The sequence below is a fragment of the Mus caroli genome, chromosome 2, assembly GCF_900094665.2.
Source record: "Mus caroli chromosome 2, CAROLI_EIJ_v1.1, whole genome shotgun sequence".
Lineage (NCBI taxonomy): Eukaryota > Metazoa > Chordata > Mammalia > Rodentia > Muridae > Mus > Mus caroli.
This window is the reverse complement of record NC_034571.1, coordinates 139,267,538-139,291,530: the sequence shown is the minus strand read 5'-3', so window position 1 is coordinate 139,291,530 and position 23,993 is coordinate 139,267,538. Positions and strand designations below refer to the sequence as shown.

At 36.3% G+C, this 23,993-nt stretch overlaps 1 long non-coding RNA gene across 1 annotated transcript in view; it reads right to left on the bottom strand.

The window, feature by feature from the left end:
• The window catches only part of LOC110307978, a 28,478-nt gene extending 19,787 nt beyond the window's left edge, over positions 1-8,691 (bottom strand). The window contains exons 1-3 of the long non-coding RNA XR_002379492.2: positions 8,587-8,691; positions 5,708-5,754; positions 4,654-4,729 (exon numbers count right to left, since the gene is read on the bottom strand). This is a non-coding gene — a long non-coding RNA (uncharacterized LOC110307978). The remainder of the gene's footprint in view (positions 1-4,653; positions 4,730-5,707; positions 5,755-8,586) is intronic.
• Positions 8,692-23,993: the final 15,302 nt, after the last annotated feature.

Here is a 23,993-nt window from a genome sequence, read left to right as displayed (position 1 = left end):
GAGAAAGAGGAACACTCCTCCATTGTTGGTGGGATTGCAAGCTTGTACAACCACTCTGGAAATCAGTCTGGCGGTTCCTCAGAAAATTGGACATAGTATCTATGGTTCTTAACAATAAAAAATTTGTGGAAAAATATTAATTCATTTTTGGAGGCAGGATGTCCTAGGCTAGTCTCTAATTTACTATATAGCTGAGGCTTGCTATATAGTAAATATGAACTCTTAATGTTCATGTCTCCACCTCCTAAGTGTGTGTATTAAAGTTGTGTAACATCATAGCCAGCAAAATATTTCACTTAAATTAAAAAAAATTGTAAGTGCAAGTAAGATTATACTACTAACTTTATAAATGTTAAAAAATGAACTATAAAAGTGTGCCATTATTTGTATATAAAACTTGATTACAATAATAACAGTGATGAGAGAAAAATACAATTATACTAAATCTCTTGACTAATAGAAGATATTTCCTAGAAACATTGCTCGTCTAAAAAGTGTGAAAGTAATTACTGGTAGATTTTAAGACAGGAATATGTCTTTTTGATCACTGAAAGTGCAGAAAAATGCCCACGACCATTTATGAAAAGAAAAAATAGGGGGAAAAAAAGAAAAAAACAAACAAAACAAGATGACAAAAGCAAAGTAAGTCATACCAATTATAATAATAATTAAAATATTTTAACAGACAAATCCCTTGACTCAGTAACAACAATGTCTCATCAAAAAGACCAAAAGGTCAGGTGAGTATTAATCAGGCAATTCAAAGAACACAAAATCAGGTTACAAAATTAATATCAAACAGCTAAGAATTTAGGGCAAACATTAATTGGGCAAAGACATTAAAGCAGATAAAAGAATGTTTCAAAATGAATTCGTTTCATTAAGTTGTATTTTCTAAGTAGAATTACATTAAAATATACAAAAAATATATATCCATAACTTGCATTTGAGTTTCTGTAGCTTCTTGAGATGTTTGCAGACCAGTTTCCAAAGATAGTAGGAAAGTTTTGTTGTCTAAGCACTGAAGAAAGGAGAGTGGGTTATAAGGATTTTTCCTTTTATAGAATTATTTTAGGATTCATGTGCCAGGTTTGTGACTTTACATACTGTAACAGCAAGTCCATCTATGATGAATACTTCAACCAGAGTACACCAACGTTTTATTCATGGCAAATGCTGAAACAAACGCAAATGTTGACTGTTCTGGTAAATATTTGGCGGTTTCTACCCCACCTTTGATCATTTAGTTCCCAATAAAAAAAACAAACAACCTATACATTTATAATAAGCCGTAAAAGCACTAGTGGGGGGCAGATTTCAACATTCTATGCTGTTTTGTCTACTTCCCTGTCAATAACCCTGAGATGTAACTTGCCATGTTTTACCTGGGGCACTCCTACTCCAATTGACCAGCCCTCATGGCCATGTTCTCACGATCCACCTACTCCATAGTGTCTTCTTCTCCCCTATCCTCCTCCTGGTCTCTGCCTTAGACCCCAAGCCTGAGAACGGAAGCTCCACCTACCTCTCTCTTCTGCCCGGCTACAGGCTGCAGTCATCTTTATTCAGTCAATACACCAAATGATGCTATGTAACCTTGCTCCTAAGTTTAAAACTATTGACTATATAAGAATGGCTACAGACAATTACTGGAGGGATTAGAGGTAGGTTCTTTTGAGTGACCTGGTTGAAATTTGCAGAGGAGAATGGTGGAAGCCATGATGAGAGGAGGTGAACCATGAATACATGGCCAGGAAAAACAGCAAATATTTGGGGTACACCGCTGGGGAAACAGCCAGACAAGCAGTTAGGAAAGTAGATTAGGGGTTATCCTCCAATAATTGTCAAATCCAAATAAGTTAACCATAGTCTGAGTCTCATTCATTCATAAGCTAGACATGGATAAGTTTAAATTGGTTCAACCACAGTTGACAAGTTTGTCATCTGCACAAATGAGAGTGTATAATAGGATAGCAAGCATATGCTCTTTGGGAAGATAAAAGATGGCAGCAGTCTTACAGAAGACATGAAACATTTTAAGTTAAGAAATATACAAGGCTAGCAAGACCACCTGGCAGCTCTTAGTATTTTTGACTTGTGTTCATCTCAAGAACCAGACCGTTTCTTCTGTAACTAAAAACAGACTACTCATCCCCTTCTAAGTCTAACTGGACTGCAGAACTGTTTATGGTTATGAATAAAACCTAAATAACCACAACATAAAACAAAAACAAACTACCAAATTTTTATATGAGCAGTAGTTGTAAGAGGCAGAATATACATAAAGAAAGACAATGATTGTGAAAGATCCACAACATGAGGACTCCCCCACGTTCTGACTCAGGAGAGGCAACACCCCAAACCACTTACGGTCTTGATGCAAACTGCAAGAGGTTTATTCTGAAAAGACCAGTGCACTGGGGACGACTCCTATCCCATGCAGGGGTAGAGGAGTCAACGCTGAGCTCAAGGGGTAAAAGGCAAAAACTGCAAACACCTGGCATTGGGCTATAGAAAGGCAAAAACCTCAAACACCTGGTATCCTGGAACAATGGGGCAAGTTCTACTCCCTGCCACTAGTGAGGTCTATTTTGGACACAGGTCTAGGGGCTTAAATACTTTTTCACTCTCTCTCAGGATCTTTCAATTGCCACTGGTAGATCAAATAAACAAAAGGTAACTCTTATGGGTCAGGTTCCAAGAGACTCTGAGAAGTTACTGCCTGCAAGAGATTTATTGGGTGCACTCTTAAAATTGTGAGGGAATGGTGAAAACTGGATTAGTACAAAAGGAACCTAAACTATGCTTGTAGTTACATTAAGCACCATATATCCTTCAGGAAGCTCTGGAGCTGGCAGGATCCTTCAAAACAAAATTCCCATTGAAAGAAAACCAAAAAACCAAAACAAAACAAAAACAACAAACAAACAAACAAACAAACCAAAAAAAAAAAAAACCCACAACTTTGTATTTCTTTATCAGTCTCTGAGGTGCATAATACACCCCAGAAAAGCTTAATCTCTCTACTGAAAACAATTTCTAGAGACTGACTCAGCTCTAAGTTAAAAGCTGCTAATAGTCATTACTGTGTCCAGGGCAAGGGGAGTACTAAAAAAGGAGAAGCTAGAATTTCATGAGGACCACTGTATCAGAGTGGGAATATATGGAATGAGAGGTGAACTGGGCATCTATCCCCCAGATTACTCTGATATGCTGCTCCCGATCCAAGTCAGAAGCACTAGAATCTAAATAATACAAAGTTAAAAGTTGGCTTAAAAATATATTGTGCCTTTCGGGCTGGAGGGCTGGCTCAGTAGTTAAGAACACCAGATGCTTCCAGAAGACTGAGTCGAGTCACAGCACCCACACGGAGGGTCACAATCTTCTGAAACTCTAGTTCCAGCAAAACCAGTGCCCTCTTCTGGCCTTCACAGAATGCACAGACATACATGCAAACAAAGCATCTATGCACATAAAGTAAATAAATAAAAAAAATTAAATGCTTTTAAATTTAAAATTGAACTGTTTCCTAGCCAGCATCTAGGCAGCATTTACATTTTTTTTTACCAAATACTAGATTATAGAAAATGTGTTAGTACATTAAAAGCATATTATTTCCAATATTGTACTAAACATAATAATTATAAGAGACAATTATCAGCAAATTGTAAGACAATAATCAGCAAAAATTAAAGCAGAGTCTAAAATAATAAGGGTAATCAAATGAAATATAGTCCAGTCTTTCCAATTGAATTAGAGTACCATACAATTTCATGCTGAACTCTGAGTCACTTGAAAATAACTACTGAAGAGCAGCCTAGAACAAGTTTTCACAAGTTAACAGTATCTGATGTATTAAGAATTCAGAACATTGACTAGCAATGTTGGAGGATCATAATGTATTAAAATTTAACATTTTATAAAACTGATATACTGCCCACTATGCAAAAAACTGATTAAGATTTAAGATTTTAGATATCATTTATTGGGAACCATGGCTGTTACGATCAGCTTTACACTATTATAGCACGGTTTCATCACTGAATTATGCTTATTTTTATGAGCAGTGACACACATTTCTCTTTCTATAGTCCCCATGTTGGTGTATTGAAAGCAGTTTTGATATGCTACAATCATGACATTGGCTATATTATAGTACATGTTTTTCCATACATAGAACTTGCTGAAATTAGAGTTTGCTGATTTGATTCTATGTGACACAATAAGAAAAATCTATAATCTCTTTGCATTTTACTTTGAGTTCTAGTTTTAAGTGCAGTAAGCCAACAGTATCTTATTAGATTATTGCCTTCATTTTATGTGACAAATTATATAACATATTTCCAAAATTTGATCAGTGGCTATTTTTCATTATTTTAAAAAGTATTGTTTTTAAGTGTGTATTTGTGTGTGTGTGTGTGTGTGTGTGTGTGTGTGTGTGTGTACAAATGAGTTCAGATGCTTGTGGAGGCCAAAGGTGTTGGATACCCTGGAAGCTAGCGATACAGGTATTTGTGAGCACCTGGCATGGGGAAACAAGGAACCAAACTCAGATCCTCTGAAAAAGCAGTAGGGGCTCTTAATTGCTGAGTCATTTCTCTAGCCCTTATTTTTATTTTCTGAAGTATCTATATATCAAGTTTTCATTTTTACCAAATATTTCCAGCAAAAAAATCCTTTGATTCCATGAACTTGATCCTGTTGAGCAGTCAGTTTCTGGTTTGGAATTCTAATAAACAAAGAGAACACAAAGGAGTTTTATTGTGAAATGTGCTTGATTAATGCTTTGGGAAAGAAGGCAAACTTTTGTAGATATGATTTTAAAAGATACAGTATAAAATAAAAGACAGACAACTAAGCTTTAAAAACAAGTAACTACAAAACATTTATGACTCAAGAGCTTGGTTATAACAACTTTTACAGAATGCAAAAGTTAATTGCATAGCATGAAGTGGCCAAACATAAGTAATGAGTCAAATTTATCTCAAAACTAAATATTCTCTCTCTCCTCTCCTCTCCTCTCCTCTCCTCTCCTCTCCCTCTCTCATACATGTGTGTGCATATACACACACATGCGCAGACACACACACAATTCTTATCCAAGTTAAAAAAAAAAAACACTGAAATCAAATGGCCATTTACACTCCACAGAAGCAGATATATCTATAAAAAAAATTCTCTATTATGTCAGTTTGTACTGTTGAAAGTGGTTACCAAGAAAGACAGAAAATCTGAAAAGCAAGCAGTTAAGGGCAATAACTGCTGCCTAAAGAAATAGAATGAAATTACTGACAATGATGGAGTGATTTCAGGAGGAAATGAGAAAATCATATATCAGCAAATAGAATTTTCACAAAGGAAAATAGCTCCAGTTTATCAAAGCTTTGATACTCACTATTCTAGAAATAAATGCACTGCTGACGACATCTGCTTCACAGAACATTAGTAACCTAATCACCACGTACCGGAGAAACTCCGAAGACTGGGGCATTACCGTTAGAAGAGTATAAGGTCACTGTGCACCCAGATGCTGATAATCACTTACGGTCTGTCTCAACATAAATGTCTGAGCTATCCAGCTATCTCAGGCTGAGTGTGATGAATATCCACATCATGATCTTGGGAGCTACTCACGTATTTTTTAAGGCAGGCATTTGGTTATTTCTGGCTATTAACAACCATTAAGTATATCTGAGTATTAACTCACCTATGAATGAGTGAATCCTTTTCCCATCTGTCGTCACTTAGAGGAACCTATGGAAATGGAAATGAGACTGCTCAGAAAAATGGAGACCACTAGTTTTTTTACTTCTGACTATCTACATTTGAGTTTTCCCTGTTCTATTAGTTGTCTTCACATCTGGACAAGGTGAGGGGAAAGCCTAGGTACTCCTTTCTTGCTTTTCTTGATCCATGTCAGATTTGTTTGGAATGCCTGTTCTGCTTTCTCCAGGACTACTTATGTATGTAACAGAGTTTCTCATACCTTCTTGGTGTGTTAAGTCCCTAGTATCAACACCTGAAACCGATTTTGAAAAGGTGTCCATTCTTTTTCCCTGTGGTAACAGATTGGTTCACAATATATGTGCTGAATAGGAATTCTTTCCCCTGGATTTTGGTGGTGGTGGTGGTGGTGGTGGTGAGCCTAGCCTTTAATGGCTGAGCCATTTCTCCAGCCCCTGGACTTTTTCTTTAATCAGTAAAATCCAGACTGCTGGTTAGTGTTTTTACAAATTACAGTGCTGGTATAGATTTAGTGACAGCTATAGACACATGTACACCCGCCACCCCCCAAAAAAGTCAATTTAATGACAAAAGGATCTATGTCTAATCTGCTTAGGGCGCATTCAGAACAATTGTGGAAATGACTGTGAAGACACAACACCATCAAACTGGACTCCTGGTCTTACCTTATTTATGTGGTGTTCATAAGATTCTATGTAGGGGTCTCAACCTTCTTGATGTTGTGGCCCTTTAATACATTCCTCATGTAGTAGTGGCCTCTGACCTCTACTGTTATGAATCATAACATAAACAGCTGATAGGTGACTCCTGTGAAAGGACTGCTCAACCCCAAAGGGCTCATGAGCCACAGGCTGAGAATCACTATTTGGTATCGTTAGCTCTGTTTAGAATGACTTCATACTATATTACCTTTCTCCATTCCACCATTCAGCATTTTCATAACAAGACACATCCTCTGTGCTTAGATTTTTTTAAAAAAATCATTAAGAATATCAAAAAGATATCGAAAAGCATTTCAATATCTTTATATCTGAGAAAAGTATGAGAAGACAGAAGCTACAAAATAACTATATAAAAACTTTAAGTTCTATTTCAAAAGAGACAATACAACCAAAATTTACTGACAAATTGAAAAAAAATGTCTGCAATATATACACAGAGCAAAGTATTAATGTGTGTGTTTAATAAAGAACCTTTTAAAACAATTTATTTTTATTATTTTAAATTATGCATATGTGAGTAAAGAGGCCAGAGGCCAGATCCCCCTTGAAATTAGAGTTACAGGAAGTTGTAAGTCACCCAATATTGGTTGCTCCCTTCAAAGGAAATCAATGTTTAGGTGTACAAAGATGTACATACAGTGACATCAATGCAGTTGCTCACAATATTTGAAATTTTGATTAACATTATTCAACAAGGACAATATAAACTGAAAAATGATATAACTATACAGGAACTTCATGTGACAGCGAACATGGATATTACCATCAAGTACATAGACAGAGTCTGCGTATCATCTGGGGGCAAGGGAGAAAAAAAGGAGGGAGGGAGGGAGGGAGGGAGGAAAGGGGAAGGGAAGAGAACAAAAGGAACGGGAAGGGAAGGGAAGGGAAGGAGAGAGACTGGGTAAGTGTTGGTGAGTATCTATAAACTCAGTATCTGGGAGGCTGATGCAGGAGGTTGATCAAGAATACAAGGCTGCCGGGGATGGTGGCAAATGCCTTTAATCCCAGCACTCAGGAGGCAGAGGCAGGCGTATTTCTGTGTTCGAGGCCAGCCTGGTCTACAAAGTGAGTTCCAGGACAGCCAGAGCTACACAGAGAAACCCTGTCTCGGAAAACAAACAAACAAACAAACAAACAAACAAACAAACAAAAAAGAAGTCAAGGCTATCCTGGCCTCTATGAGGAGAGGGAAAGGGGTAAAGAGAATATAAGATAATGTAGAAGACTAAAAACTGTATTTTTTAAATGGCTAACCCTGACATCATGTCTTGGGAAGAGACTAAGGAAAGGCGTGTCTAAGAGTTGGGGGATCATTTATACAGGCTCCCCATGTGCAACTCAGACACAGAACGCAAGGCAAGAGATAGAGCTTGCGAGTGAAATCAGTCTCGTTTCGGCTCCAGATGGCTTCACCCCCAAGAACTGGGATATTAAGGATATAGGGGTTTTCAGATACAGGATTTCCCTATAGGTAAATTATCAGCACAATGAAAATGAGTTGCTGAATCTGGAGAATTAGACACATTTTATTTACTACTTACTACCCAGCTTGTTATTCCTGGTTGTAATGTTTTCAAGAGAGATGAAAGTCGTAATCTTGGGCTGGGGGCAGAGTACAGGAGAATTACAAAGTTCCATGGAACCCTTGTTAACCAGACCTGAAGCCTGGAGCAATAACTTGTGCTCTGCTCTGGTGCAGGGTATAGTAAAGACGGCAATTGACTTTGTCAAAGATTGAGGGAAATGACATCAAGAAAATGAGTTACTGGGAAAAAACAAACCTTAAAGGTTATCAACCAGAATAAAGGGGTCTGGGTATCTGGCAAGCAGAAACTACACAGTATATTAGTATATGAAGGCGACCTGGTACAACCTTCAGCAGATGTAGTGGATGTTTCTATCTGTAAGACTAGATCAAACTTTTTGGAGTCAAGTGCTCAATCATATACATACAACAGAGAAAGAGGCAGGTAAAGTTGGTGAGTGACTGTTCTTTTTGTCAAGACAGAGATCAAAGTTTCCAAGGCCACAGAAATGGTAGCTTCTATTGCCACCCAATGATAGTTTAAACATAAGAATCACTGGGGGATGGTACAGGAAATGTGTATCAAGTCACCTCACATTTCTTTTCACTCCTCAGTCATGGTGGTGTCCAGAGTGATTGAGAGCCTCTGGTAGTATAAAGAGAATCTTCCTGCAACTGGCAACAATGTCCAATAAACAGTTCCAGGTGCTGGAGAAAAAAAAAAAAACTGCTTAGTAATGGGTCCTCTATCCCTAGCTCTCTGCACTAACAACAACAATAGAAACAAAAATCTATCTATATCTAAGTATAGCATGAAGGAGGGATTAGTTTAGAAGCCAAACAGCTGGCATGATACAGGTCTTGTCAAAAACCACAAAGAAAAATTGCTTCAGGTGTACACAAGGGAGAAGTTGGAGTCCCCCCTCTGGCTTAAGGCACATTCTTACATCTCAAATTCATTTAGATAATATGCAGATAAAAACAAAGAATCATTTGTCAGAAGTTCAGAGATGCATTTCTACTCTAAGTAATATTTTATTCTTAAATATTTCTAATATTGAAACAGATATTTCTAGAAACTGGAATGTAATTATAGGGCTGTGACAACCTGTGACAAGGATAGCATACATCTCATTGTGATATTAGAAAGACTTCCAGATGGCAAGTTTAAGCATGTTAACATTTTCATTTCATTATTCTGGCAACACAATTGGTTTTAGGATATAAGTGTTGAAAGGGTTCATCCAAATATAATCTCTTAATTTTGCCTCTGATATATAAATGTCAATGCATATGGTTGGTTAAGGCATCTTTTAAGTTAAAAGATCTAGAGAGAATATATAGAGTTACTTTTCACTTTAAAATGTTTACATTTATTATTTTTTATTTGTGGGGAGGCATTATGCACAAACCACAGCGCATGTGTGGGAATTAGGAGACGCCTTGCAGGACTCTCTTCTCTCCTTCTACCCTATGGGCCCTGGCGACTGAACTCAGGTCCTCAGTTAGGCTTGGGAGCAAGCGCTCTACCTACTGAGCCATTTCATCAGCCCTCATTTGTATCTTTTTTGCATGTCACTGATTAAATAAGTAGAAAAATACTGTTAACAGTGTTATGTCTTAACCACACTAACTTAAAATGTACAGGTCTTAAGTTTCAAAGGAATATGTAGACTTTTAGCATCTATGTGGTGAACAGCAAGGAAGCAGGGGATGCTGTGCCAATGCTACTCAAGCACCTTCAGCATGACCTGAGCTGTGAAGAAGCTGAGAGCAGAGAGTAACCAGCTCTAGGGAACCACTCCCCATGGATCTGATTGGTTAGAAAATGAATTCCTGGTAGTTAAGCCAACCAGGAATTAAGCTGCTGGTATACTGGTTTCCAAACAGCAAGCAAACAAACGAAAATGCCCTAACATATAGGTTTTCAACATTCTGTGATAGGAATACTTCCATTATATTTATTTCAAGATATAAGAAGACACCCTTAGTTTGGTGTAGAAGAGACACCAGCTTTGCCTTTCTCACAAGTCATTTGGAGCCAATCTGAGCAGGTAGGAGCCAGTGTGAGTTTGAAGCAAAGATCCCAAAAAGAAGCACATAAGAAGAGCCTTTTACTTTCTCATTGTTGTGACAAAAAAAAAAAAAAGCCTGATGTAGAAAAACTAAAGGGAAGCAGGATTTATTATGCTCATTGTTTCATATTATTCATTTGCTTATCGTGGAGAAACCATACCAGAGAAGCTCACATCATGAAGAGGAAGCAAAGAAGGAGGAATACCGATGCTTAGCTGGCTTTCTCTCCCTTTATTCACTCTATCCAAATACCTAACGTATATAGTGCTGTGGCCCACATTCAAGTTAAATCATCCGCTTTAAATGAATCCTCCCTAGGAATAAAGACACACCTCACCAATCCCCTGAATTAGTCTAAACGCAGTCAAATTGACCATGAATATTAACTACCACAAGTCCATCCCTTGCCAACTTGACACACAAATACATTACTTTAAACCATAATTTCCCACCACTGTCTCCCCAAAAGGCTACGTTATATTTCTACACAAATTTCACTAGCCTGGTATGAAAAGTCTCTGTAGTTCCATTCAAAGTAATTCAGTAGACTATGTTCAAAGTCCATACTAAAGTTCAAGGCATTCTCTTGTCTGTAAATTCTTGTAAAATAAAAGTATTCCATATTTCTAGTATACAGTGATACAAATATTCCCTATTCTTAGTAGAAATTTTTAAAATGACTCATTTTATGTGTATGAGTGTTTTGGTTGCATGTATGTCTGTACAAATGTATGCACTATCACTAGACTGATGCCAGAAGAGGGCTCAGACTCCCTGAGACTGGAGTTACAGACTGTTGTGAACCACCATATGGGTGCTGGGAATCAAACTCAGGTTCTCTAAAAAGGCAATCAATGCTCTTAACTGCTGAGCCATCCCTCCAGCCCTAATATTCCTATTCTTAAGAGAAGAATGGAATTGTCTATGGTGGTGACAGTGCATACCTTTCATCCCAGCACTTAGGAGGCTGAGGCAGGTGAATCTCTAAGTTTGAAGCCAGCCTGGTCTACAAAGTGAGTTCCAGGACCGCCAGGGCTGGAAAAACCAAGTTTGAAAAGCCAAGTGTGGGATGGAAAGGAATGGGGACACAGAAAGGAAAAATCAGACAAGAATAAGACCAAATACAGTAGGAAAAAACATTAAATCCCATACCTTTTTGTCATACATCTAGAACATGTGGTGACCTGATGTGGGCACTACCAAGCATGGGCAGTCCCATCCCTATAACTTTACTATCTGTAGGCCTATATGGCTTCTCTTATGCTGTGTTCACTTGTAGCCTATAACTTTTTTCTTGGCAGACATTCTATACTCCTACTATGTCCAACATCCTAGTGTCTCCATTACAGCTTAGACTTTAACCTAAGAGCTTCACACATTGATCTCTCACGGACTTCTTGCGATAGAATGTGAAACACTGACTGCTTTCTAGGACTTCCTTAAAACTACATGTCTCCATGATTCTATAATTTGTATTCTACACGCCTGCAAAAGCAGCATCACATGAATGATGGAATTGCTAAGGATAAAGTCCCAATACTTAATATTTAGCAAATATTTAGCAAAATTCTTTATCATCTGGATCCTATCAAATTTTCCAACTCTATCTCCCATTGATTCTTAGTTTGAAGCTTATACTCCAGTTGAATGAAACAATGTCTTTCTTGAACACTGTACATCTTCTAGGGCTTGACATATGTCTAGGTTTTGCTGCTATACTAAGGTATACAAAGCTGTGCACTTATTAAGAAAAAAGGTTTATTTAACTAAGAGTTGTGGAGGATGAAAGCACAAGATCAAGAGGTCCCATCTGTTTGACATCTTATGAAGGGTCCCTTGGCTGTATCACAACATAATAGGAAAATTGACACATGTAGAGAAGTCAATAGTAAGAGTATCCTTGCTTTAATACAATGCACTCTTTTAAGACGTGATAAGTGGGGCTGGAAAGATGGCTCAGTGGTTAAGAGCACTGACTGCTCTTCTAGAAGTCCTGAGTTCAATACCCAGAAACCACATAGTGGTTCACAACTATCTGTAATAGAATCTAATGCCCTCTTCTGGTGCATCTGAAGACAACTACAGTGTACTCATATGCAAAAGATAAATAATAAAGAAGAAGAAGAAGAAGAAGAAGAAGAAGAAGAAGAAGAAGAAGAAGAAGAAGAAGAAGAAGAAGAAGAAGAAGAAGAAGAAGAAGAAGTGATAAGTGAAGTCCCAAGAAAACTGTATTAACTCCATTCAAAGGCAATACCCTAAATGGTAAATTTCTATTTTAAAAAAATGGAAAATCTATAAATTTCCTGTTTAGTACTAGGCCTCCCTCCTTCCCATTTTTGGTGCTAGTAATTGAATTTAGGGCCTTAGAATGCCAGACAAGCACTCCTCCACTGAAATGCATCCCCAGTCATTGTCCCTCTTAAGAGTAACTAAGTTTTCAGCATATGAAGCTTTGAAACACAGACTTACACATAAACCATAGCACTAGGCACTAAGTAATCACAGATTTAAATTACCAGATATGGTGATATTTGCCTATACTCCCAGCTCTCAGAAGGCTGAGACAGGATTGTAAGTTCAAAGCAAGCTTTGGTTACATAATAAATGCAACCTTTTTGAGTATACTCAAAAGATATTTGTATACATATCATGCATACACATATACATACATAGCTTCTATAAATGCTCCAGAAATGCTCTTCTGTCTGGAATATGACTTCCACCTTCTATCTCCTCCACCTATGAAGTTCATAAAGTCCTCATCTATGGTTTCCTAGGACAGAATTCTCAATGTTATTCTTCCTTGGAATGTAATTATCCACTGCAAACCATTTGCTTAATAGAATTTGATTGATTCCAGGATTATACAGTCATTTTCGTCTAAAAATACAGAGGGAGAGAGGATAAATGGATGGATGGATGGATGGATGGATAGATAAATAAAAGAAAGTAAGGAGTCTAAAGAGGAGGGCACCTCTTTTATGCCTGGAGATATATATTTTTTCTCAACAAGTAGAATATTATCCACATCTTGGCTATAGAGTAGCATGTGACAAGAGAATGGTATAACTGAAGGAGAAATGTCATGAGATCACAGTAAAATGGCAGCCCTTGAAGAAATTAACCTTTCTATGTATCTAGATTTATAAATATATTAACATTATTACTAAGCCATCACTATGTACATATAGGTCCCCAAATGTCTGCAATAAAACAGCATTTTTGGAAGTAATCTTTTTGTTGTTCTTATAAAGGACTGAAAGGAAGACTAAAGTGGACACCTTGGGGGGAATTCTATGACAGACAATTTAACCCATTTTATCTGTCACATATTTACAGTTAAGAACAGTGAAATTCAAAAGGCTTAAGTAACATTTGCCACCAAAATTTACAGTTTGGTGAAGTAGGATTCAGCCAAAGTTCATGTAATTCTAAAATATAATTACATTTGACTATACAATACTGTTCTTAAAATAATGAGGATAAAAATGAAAACAACATTCTAAGCTTTTTTTTTTTAAGTTTGAATACTTATATAGTGATACTCCTGGACATTATTTCAGGGAACAGTCTCTTCAGACTTTATATATTCTTTGGTTAATTTTTTTTGTTCTTTTAAAATAAGTGACAGTATTTTAAAAAGCAGAAAAGTATTGGAGATACTAAAATAATTATCTAATAATGAATTAGTATTAAAGGGTTTAAGGCTTGAGAGATGACTCAGTGGCTCAGCCATTTGCCCCCCAAATGTAATCAATCCCAACCCATGTGATAGAAGGATAGAACTATTTCCTACAAGTTGCCCCCCTCACTAACACACACACACACAAATGCATGCACGCATGAATGTTCTCTCACACATGTACATGTGCATGCATATGAGCACATATTATGGCACATATATGCATACACATACAAACATAAACACAAATAAATGTATTTTTTTAATTTAGCAATTAGCTAGTGTTGGTGAGGATATGAAGATAAAGTTTATGAACTCTTACATGTAAACTGATCGTTTTTTAAAGGCAATCTGGCAGTCTCTACCAAATGTAAGAAACTCTTATTTTGATTAAATGTTACTTCTCAAAACTGACCTTGCAATGGGGGAGTTAGAGAAAGGACTGAGGGGGATGAAGGGGTTTGCAACCCCATAGGAAGAACAACAATATCAACCAACCAGATCCCCCAGAGCTCCCAGGGACTAAGCCAGCAACCAAAGAGGGACCCACGGCTCCAGCTGCATATGTAGCAGAGGATGGCCTTGTCAGGCCTCAGTGAGAGGAGAGGCCCTTGGTCCTGTGAAGACTCAATGCCCCAGTGTAGGGGAATGCCAGGGTGGGGAGGTGGGAGTGGGTGGGTGGGGGGATGAGATGGGGGTTTCCAGGGAGGGAAACTGGGAAAGGGAATAACATTTGAAATGTAAATGAAGAAAATATTCAATAAAAAATATGTACCACAAGGAACTATATGTATGTTACATATAGCACTGTTTATAATAGGAAAGAAAAAGGGAGAAAAAGAGCAACAGGAAGTAAGGGAGGAAAGAAGGATAGAATGAATGAACAAACGAACAAACAAATGAGGAAAAGAATAAACATATATTCATTGGAGACTGGTAAACAACTTATGTGAACTCATATTGTGAAACAGACTGTGATCATTAGAAAGAAGATGGAAAGTGGGCATGGCGGCTATGCCTTTAATCCCAGCTCTTTGGTAGGCAAGAGGCAGGTAGGGCCAGTCTGTTCTACAGAGCAAGTTCTAGGACAGCCAGGGCTACACACAAAGAAACCCTGTCTCAAAAAATAAAAAAATAATAATAAAAAGGAAGAAGAAGGAAACCTATAAAACAAGGAGCATACATATAATACTGACAATTGATAGGAAATATAGTTGAGTAAAGGAAATCAGAGCATATGTAATGATACCATTACATTAAAATGTAAAGATGTTCTAGATACATAAAGCTACAAAATATGAACATGTTTGCACATACATATTTGTATATTTATGCACACATATATAGAGCAGACTATATCACACCTCTATACACAAATATGTAAAGAAATACCTAAAAAAAAAACAGCACATAAAAACCTTAATAGTGATTAGTTCTTGAGACACATATGTGATTGTGTATAGCAAAGGTAATTTTCCATTTTACTAGCAAGGGTTGGTTAATAGCACCTGTTACAAATGTAGGACTATGGGACATATAGTCTTTGTTGTGGCTGCTTTGTTGCTATGTTATGAACACAGCTATAGACAAATGAGTGTAAATATGCTCAATAAACCTTTATTTATGAGTACTTAAATATGAGCTTTATGGGGTTTAACATCAGATAAACTAATATTATTTATTTGACTTAATTGCTGAACATGGTAATCCCAGCACTGAGGAAGCTGAGACAGGAGGATTATTATGAGTTTGAGGCTAGTCTGGGCTAGTGGATACCAGACCAGCCAGAGAGAGAGAGAGAGAGAGAGAGAGAGAGAGAGACCAGTTTAATTGAGAGAGACCAAAAGAAAGAGGTGCTAAGCCAAATCTGATGTGCGAATTTCAGATCAGTGTGAATTTCTTTGAAAACATGTATTTGTAATGACAAGTAATATACATACATTTAGATGTATAGGAAATTTGAATAAAACACTATAGGAGCCCTGCCTCTCAATACAGTAATCATGAATGACACATGGCTACTGAGCCCTTGAAGTATGGCTACTCTAAGCCAGTAGTAAGCATAAAACTGCAAAGGTCTAGCACATAGAGAAAAAAAAAAAGCTTAACTTTTCATATACAGCAACTTCAGACATGGATCAGTTAAGAGCAATGGGTGCTCTTCCAGAGAACCAGGGTTCAGTTCCAGCCACTCACATGGCTACCCACAATTGCCTGAAACTCCAGTTTCAGGGGATCCAACACCCTCTTCTAGCTTCCCCAGGCACTGCACACACACATTGCACTGACATGCTTGTAAAACACAAACAAAAATAAACAAAATTTTTAAAATTAGCTTCATGGATGAAAATAGTATTTCAGACATATTGGGTTAAGAACAATCCACCTACTCACATTATATGTACTTGTATATATACTTTTATATTACTTTGCAACAAACCTCTCCTTATTACTTATAATCTTAATAATACCAAATTGACATCAATGATCAATAACAATGGTCTGTAAATTTGTAATTCACTGTAACATGGGAGATTACACTGTTAAATTTTCTAAGGAAATGATTTTAATCCTGAAGAATCTGTAGGAAAGGACCATCTTTCATCCAGTTACCACTTACAAGCAATTGCAACTTTCTATTACGCTCATAATATAAACGTATGTATATACACATATCCTTATCTGTGGGATGACCCAGGGTTACAGAGGAATGGACGAAGGAGCTTCGACCCTGGATACCTCATCAAGAGGACAGCAGGAGTTGGCTACCCGACCCCTGACTCCAAACCTGGAGCCATAAAGCTAGCTCCCCAACCATCAACCCTAGTAAGAATTTATTACCATGACAGTTATCAGGATTTACTCATTTGACCTTATAAGGTCCCCAGACTCCCAGCCCCATCCCCAGATCCTACAGTCCTGAGTATGTAGATGAAGATCTTCCAACACCCCTGCCCTGGCCAATGAATGGTACATGGATGGCCACACAAACCTTGCCCCAGAGACTCTGGCCACCTCCCCAGGGGCATAAATGCCCCCTTTTCTCCTACCCCTAATAATTGAATCAGTTCTCTGCAGCTGTTCCCGGATTACCCATGCATTCATTGCTGACCAAGATCCTGCACTGCATCCACTTTTGCCCAATTAAGCTTCCCTCCCTCCAGGCCAGCTCTGTGTGCAAGTTGTCTTGCTATCCCAAAGGAGAGGTAGATATGGGGCAGCACATAGCCATCTGGATAAAAATATCCACCTGAGTATTAACTTTGTAAACTTTGTGTAAGTAGTCATTAAAGTGATCAGGCAATATAAAAATAGCCTCTAACAGTTGACACTCAAAGATAGCATAAACCTTGACCCATCACTGTTTCAGACTCGGAAGAAAGAGATGCACAATTTTCTGAGACCTTCTTTCCTCTCCAATTCAGAATATTTACTTAATTCTATACCAATGTCAATCACACTTTTAAGGTTATGTGTGTATCAATTAACTTAGACAAACACATAAAACTCATGATAGCGCTGAGTATATTACAAGACATAAGTGTTAGCGACATTTAGAATTTTAACCTACTGCCACCTTCCAAGTAGGACATGTTCTGAGAAGCTGATAAACTTAGCAGACTTTATAGTCTGTATAGTTAAATATTTTTCTTCCTATACCTTTAATAAAGTTCTTATTTGTGAAATCTTGATAACCTGCCATATATTTTTAAGAGTCAGAGAATAAATAAACTGCATTTTTCCGATACAATTCCTGCTGGGTGTCAAAATATCTATGTGACAAATAGAACTGGCTTGAACACATACAAATGATGCAACCTAAATAAGTAAAGATAAAGACAGTTTGTGGTTAGCTTTCCTTTCCTTTCCTTTCCTTTCCTTTCCTTTCCTTTCCTTTCCTTTCCTTTCCTTTCCTTTCCTTTCCTTTCCTTTCCTTTCCTTTCCTTTCNTTCTTCTTCTTCTTCTTCTTCTTCTTCTTCTTCTTCTTCTTCTTCTTCTTCTTCTTCTTCTTCTTTTTCTTCTTCTTCTTCTTCTTTTTCTTTTTTAAGATTAGGTCTCACTATGAAGCATAGGCTGACTTCAAACCCACCATCTTCCTTTATCAACCTCTTTACTGCTGGGATTAAAGGTGTGTGCCATGCCTACAGTCATAAATAGATTTTTGTAGTCATGAAAAGTGTTTGACTTTTCATGAATGCTTTACCCATGTCCATTTATTATCTATGAGGATAAATTCAGTCACAGAGACTACATTGACTATACACAACATTCTTTATTTCTTTACTAGTATGGATATAAAACATATACCCTGATTTGCCATTAAAGAACTATAGTCAAATAATCTCTTTATGCCACTGTTTTTTTCATGACAGGGCACTTAAAATGACACTTGTTTCTGCTAAACCTGGTTTTATGCAAAGATGATTTCAGAGGGCACGAGAAGCCCCAGGTTTCCCTTCCATCCTTCAGTGTCTTTAGAAAGCAATTTCTAAAATCACCATTTCCACTACCCTTTTAATCTCTACAAGTCATTAGTAAAAGCTATGTCAAGGCAGTCTGCCAACAGCAGCTCAATCATATATGCACTACCATTGATTATCCAAAAGAAATAGTGTAATTAAGAGAATCCATATATACATATATATATATGTATATATATATATAACAGATTGTTTATATAAAGACAAACTTCAGACATATCCCTTGTATTTAGTATTGTTTATATTGTCTAAAAGTTAACTGTATAAAATTATCAATTAGATTTTTAAAAAACTTCATCTTTACTACATAATTTGTCTTCACCCATTGAGGCTCACCATTTTTTATTATTGAATTAGTGTTGTTCTTAAAACTGATACTGCAGGTTTAGGCTTTTCATTATAGAAATGGTAATTTACCACTTTTGTCTTTATTAGATATTATTATACATTCTTAACACCATACCAAGAATAAATTGCTTTTCATTTAAACTAGTACAAAATTTCTCAAGCAAATCTTATTTCTCTGGAGTTGTATTTTAGACCGAATTACAATGCCCTGTGCTTTGTGATACTTTTGTGTTTTGTGAAATTCTTCTATTTTTCTAAAAGGAAAACAAACAAACCTTTCCCATATAGCTGTCATATTACTTCCTATATTCAAATTTCATATTTAGTATTTTTTAAAAACTTTAAAATAAACATTAGATTTGTCAAAGGGTCAGATCCCATTCTCAGTTTACTTCACAGGTAGGTACTTTAGGGAAATAATTTTCAAGTCTATCTGACAAACATTTTGTGGGTTTTTTTCACTGAGGGTGTTGTTCGAAGCATTTAACCTTGGGGTTGATCCTCAGTACTTCCGAACTGAACCAGCATTAAAACCTCCACTGATATCTATTTGCTTATTTATCGACAGGATCTCCACCTATAGCCCAAGTTGGCTTCAAGTTGACCATAACACACAGGCTAGCCTTGAACCCACAATTCATATGCCTCAGGTGTTACAACATCCAACTTGATTTTATTTTTGAGGCAACTTTATCAATCAGATTTTCCTGATGGTACTCACAATGAATGGAGTAATTAACTGTTTTGTATCAGGCTTTTTAACGCATGTTATTGAGCTAATAATTAAATTGTTTGAATTTTACTCAAACTGTTTTATGAGGTAGACACTTCCTTGTAAGCACAATTATCAGTCAAGTATTCAGACTGATATACATAAACAACTCCTAAATAACATTAGCAATATAGACAAAAAAGAAAAAAGTGAAGAAATTATTCTCTGATTGTAATATTGCTCTAGGTTTTTCTTCTAAAATGTACATAGTACAGCTTTAATAACAATGCAACAGCCTCATAATCAACTCACCAAATGTCAGGCATTGGAGCTCCCTTCAAGTAAGTGATGACAACAAATAACCTAACTGCACAGCTCAGATGTGAAAAAAACACCTTCGATGGCTGCAAGCTAACTTGTAAAGCTAAGGTGATACACCATTAATGTAATTTGCATTGAAGTCATTGAACTAACTTAGACTGGAGAAATTGATTGTGTATGAAGTTATGGATGTATATTTTTTTAAAGGATATGTGGCCGGGCAGTGGTGGCGCACGCCTTTAATCCCAGCATGTGGGAGGCAGAGGCAGGCGGATTTCTGAGTTTGAGTCCAGCCTGGTCTACAGAGTGAGTTCCAGGACAGCCAAGGCTACACAGAGAAACCCGGCCTTGAAAAACAAAACAAAACAAAACAAAACAAAACAAAACAAAACAAAACAAAACAAAACAAAAGGATATGTGTAGTAGTTCCTATTAAGAATGTATAGAGACAAAAAAAATAGATTTTTCTCCCTGCATAAAATAATAGAAATTATTTTTCTTAAAATTCAAAGTATTCTTTTTTTATAACAGGAATTTAATGACATTGTAAAATATGTGAAAAATAAATAGAAATAACAAAGTTTTAAACTTTCAATGGTAGCAAGGTATACACATAAACTTGTTAATTAGAAGCAAAAATTATATTTCAATATTGTTAGTTTTCCTATAGCATATATAACTTTATATATTATTTTAAAACTAACACATTATTTTTAAAACCATAGAAAAGTGTAAGTACCTAGTTTAAGTTTAAATTCCCAAGGTAAGAGAATTGGAATGTAGTAGATGTATTTATACATCTTGTTTTATATACATATACACATATACGCTATTATTTTCTGCTGCAAGTTAAAAACTAAGCTTTCCTATAATGTTAGAAGTACATTGTTTGGTGTGGGTTGCTTTATATTATTTGTTTGTGGAGGGTTTGTTTTGTTTTGTTTTGTTTTGTTTTTGTTCTGGGGTAATCATATCAAAAAGTCACTATTATTATTTAGCCAATGGTAATACTGCTGATATTTTCCATTTGTTCTCATGCTGTTGGAAAGATGCACTACTAATAATTGTACTAACGTGAAACAAACTCATTGGTTACACTCACCATTGGCGAGAAAGCAGAAAACAATTTCTCATCTAAAAATATCTGAATATTTTCAGATTCATTCAAGTGTCTTTTTGTAGGTAGTTAAATCACGAAGATTTTGCACTTTATAAAGAAAATATGGAAGTAGCACTGTGTAACAGAGAAAGTCGTAAGTATAGGAGTAAAGTTGGCCAAAGAAACGTAAAATAATTTAAGTAATCAATTAAAACTAAAAGTGTCTAGGAAAACTAAAAACAAAATTGGAAACTAAATTCCAGAAATTGATAAAATTATCAAAAACTTAAGAATAAACTTCATTTTGTCTCCCTAGCATTTTGTTTATACCTTCAAATTTTGCTGCACAAAACAAGTCCTATTGACATGATTCTTTACTCCTTTCCAAGTAAAAAAAAAATCGCAGTTCTTATATTCCAGCTACTTCTCCAACATGAGAATTTCACTAATCAAATAAGTTTACAAGTATTCCAAACTAATTCTAAGTGCAGCAAGTGTCTCATTTCTACACAGCACTTAGATTCTTGGTTATTCAGCAAAGAGTAATATTTTCAAGAACAGTCACCCTGATGCAGAAATCCAGGAGCTATTGACAATCTATGTGCCACCACAGAAAGACAAAGTCTCCCTCTTGGTTCTTGCTGGAACTCTACTTCAAAAGGGGTCTGTCACAGGTTTCTCCTCTCTCCCCAGGCCCTCTGGCTGAGCTGCCTGACAACTGTAAATCCCAATTGCAGGGAAGACTCTTGCTTCTGATTTTAGAACTTTAGTTTAGATTCTTGTTAGGATTTTTGTTTCTAAAGTTAACTAACATATCAGAAATTTTCAATAAATGTCAATTTTTGGTTTTTTTTTTTTAAGAATGAACCTATTGAATCTTTTTGTCTAGCAGTTTTTTTCTGCTATAGGCTGTCTTATAGTATGTTTTCAGGGTTGTGTGAAACTACAAAAATCTAAACTATGAAAAAGATTCAAGGCACCAAAAACCAAATAAATGCTGTCCCCTGTATGTAAAGTAGTATTGTGCTTCAAGACGTGGAGCCAGTCCTAGCAGAATACAATGTCAAGTGTTGTGAGGAGAGGAAATGGGAAAGGAGACTAGATTAAGAGAGGGAGAACCATCTCTTTTCACTACTGTATTCTCTTTAAGAGTTTCTTTCTTTCCTTTCTTTTGCTAAGTGCTAAGCAAAGGGGAGGGAATAACAAGAAAGCATTCCTGAGAAATACATTTTCGTGACATATAGTCAACAGAATTTAACTATCACTAACTATAAATTTCCATTCACAGTTTGAGCTGAGAATAATTGGATGAAATGAGTTTGATGGAAATCTTCAACAGAGTATCAAGCTATTTTGTCACTAGTTTGATATACTAATGTATACATCCTCCATAGTCTATTATCAAGCTCATGTGCACACATCCAAACAGCAACTACATTTTAAAGGTATGAAATTTCTAGGGTAAGACACAAATAACTGATAAAAGAAAATGTGGAGGATTTTAAGTTTTTTTTTTTTTTCCTTTCAGAACATTTCATGTCCAGGAAAAGAATTTTACTTGGCCTATGATGTTCCTAAACAGTCAGAAAGTGAATTTCAGCAGAAATTCTGTTTTGTTTTATATTTTCATTTTATAGTGGGAAACCTCCAGATCTACGTGCATTGATAAACTGAACAAAATATAGTATAAGCACTTATAAAATTGCCACACTGGAGTTTTACAAATAAAATGTCACAAGATAAATGTATAACTTGAAAATAGAAAATTAATCTGAAAAAGACCTCTAACCACATTTTTCTGGCTTGGCTAGCTCATCAGCATGAAGTTTATGATAATTGCTTCATGTTTGAAATGTGTCTAAGCCTGAAAAAATAATGGTTTGCAAGAAACTTTCATATTCACAGATATTATGACAACTATATTTACTTACCTTATCTTTGTTTAAAGTTTAAGATTACATTTTGTTGTTTTTAAGCTAGTAAGTAGTAAGGAATACAATTTAAAGTAAAAAAAAGTTTAAAACCCACATTGTAAAAGGATCCCAGCATTTGAGTGCCCTCCCCCCTAAAGGTTTCTTTGTGTATCATTAGTTCAAGAAATATAAGTAGGCAGTTCCAGCATAAGTGACCTAACTCAAGTGTCCCAAGTCGAGGAAAGACCTGTAAAAGTAGCATTGTGTCAGAATGTAGCAACACTAATCTTGTTAAGACAGTAACTGATGTCTATAAACAACTGCTAGGACCTGGCATTTTGTTCCACAGTATGTGTTTTAAAATATTAACCACTATTCTGGTTGTCCTTTTCTTTCCATGAGTGATCATATGGCCTTTTTTTCTCCCTACAAAAGGCAGATTCTTTGCAAAAGTACACTGAAATGAACACAGTTGTTGACTAAAATAAAAAGACAAAACCACCAAGGACATTCAAACCACAGGACTGAAACCAAGAAAAAGCTAATGTGGAGCTGTTCAGATCTTCAAGGCATGCGAGTCCAGGTTAGACTTTGGTGGTTACGCTTTTGTTTTTAGATACAATAAAATCTTGCATAAGAAACACTTTTCTTTCTTCTACTCCAGTTTTGAGGAAAACTTTTAAAATGTGTCTTTGTTTCCCCTGCTCATCCCCATGTTTTCCATTTTACTGGTACCTGCACACTTCTTTGTCTTTTGTCTTGTTCAGCACTTACTGTAAGTTCATAAAGTATAAGTTCTTTGTTATGCAGGAACATTTGTATACCAAGAAACGACAATTTTTTTAAAAATCAGCTTATGGGTTTGAATTTTTTCAAGAGAGCTGTCGTTTTAACCTGCTTCCTGCATCCACATCAATGTTGATACTTTTTAAACAGGTTATTTCCCCAACACCACCAAAAGATCCATTACAAACAAGTAGACATACTTGAATTCTCTCTCTCTCTCTCTCTCTCTCTCTCTCTCTCTCTCTTTTCCTCCCTCCCTCCATCTTTCCCTCCCTCCCCCTCCCTTCCCTCTCTCTTTTTCTCTTTCCATCATTCTCTCATATCAGGAATGTGACAGAAGAATAAACCCTAAGTCAGATTCTGGGGATGGGGACAAAGAAAAGATAGCAGTAATGAAGGTGCAAATTAAATATGAAACGTTTTTTAGCAAATACACTTCATCTTGTTCAGTTTCTACCCTGAGAGTAGGAGCACCATACTTACAAGTCAGCATCTCTCTCTGCGTGTTGTACCTCTTCTTTGGATTTGGATACTTTGAGCTAATTTGGAAGTGTCCGTTAGGTTGGCTACAAAATGATGC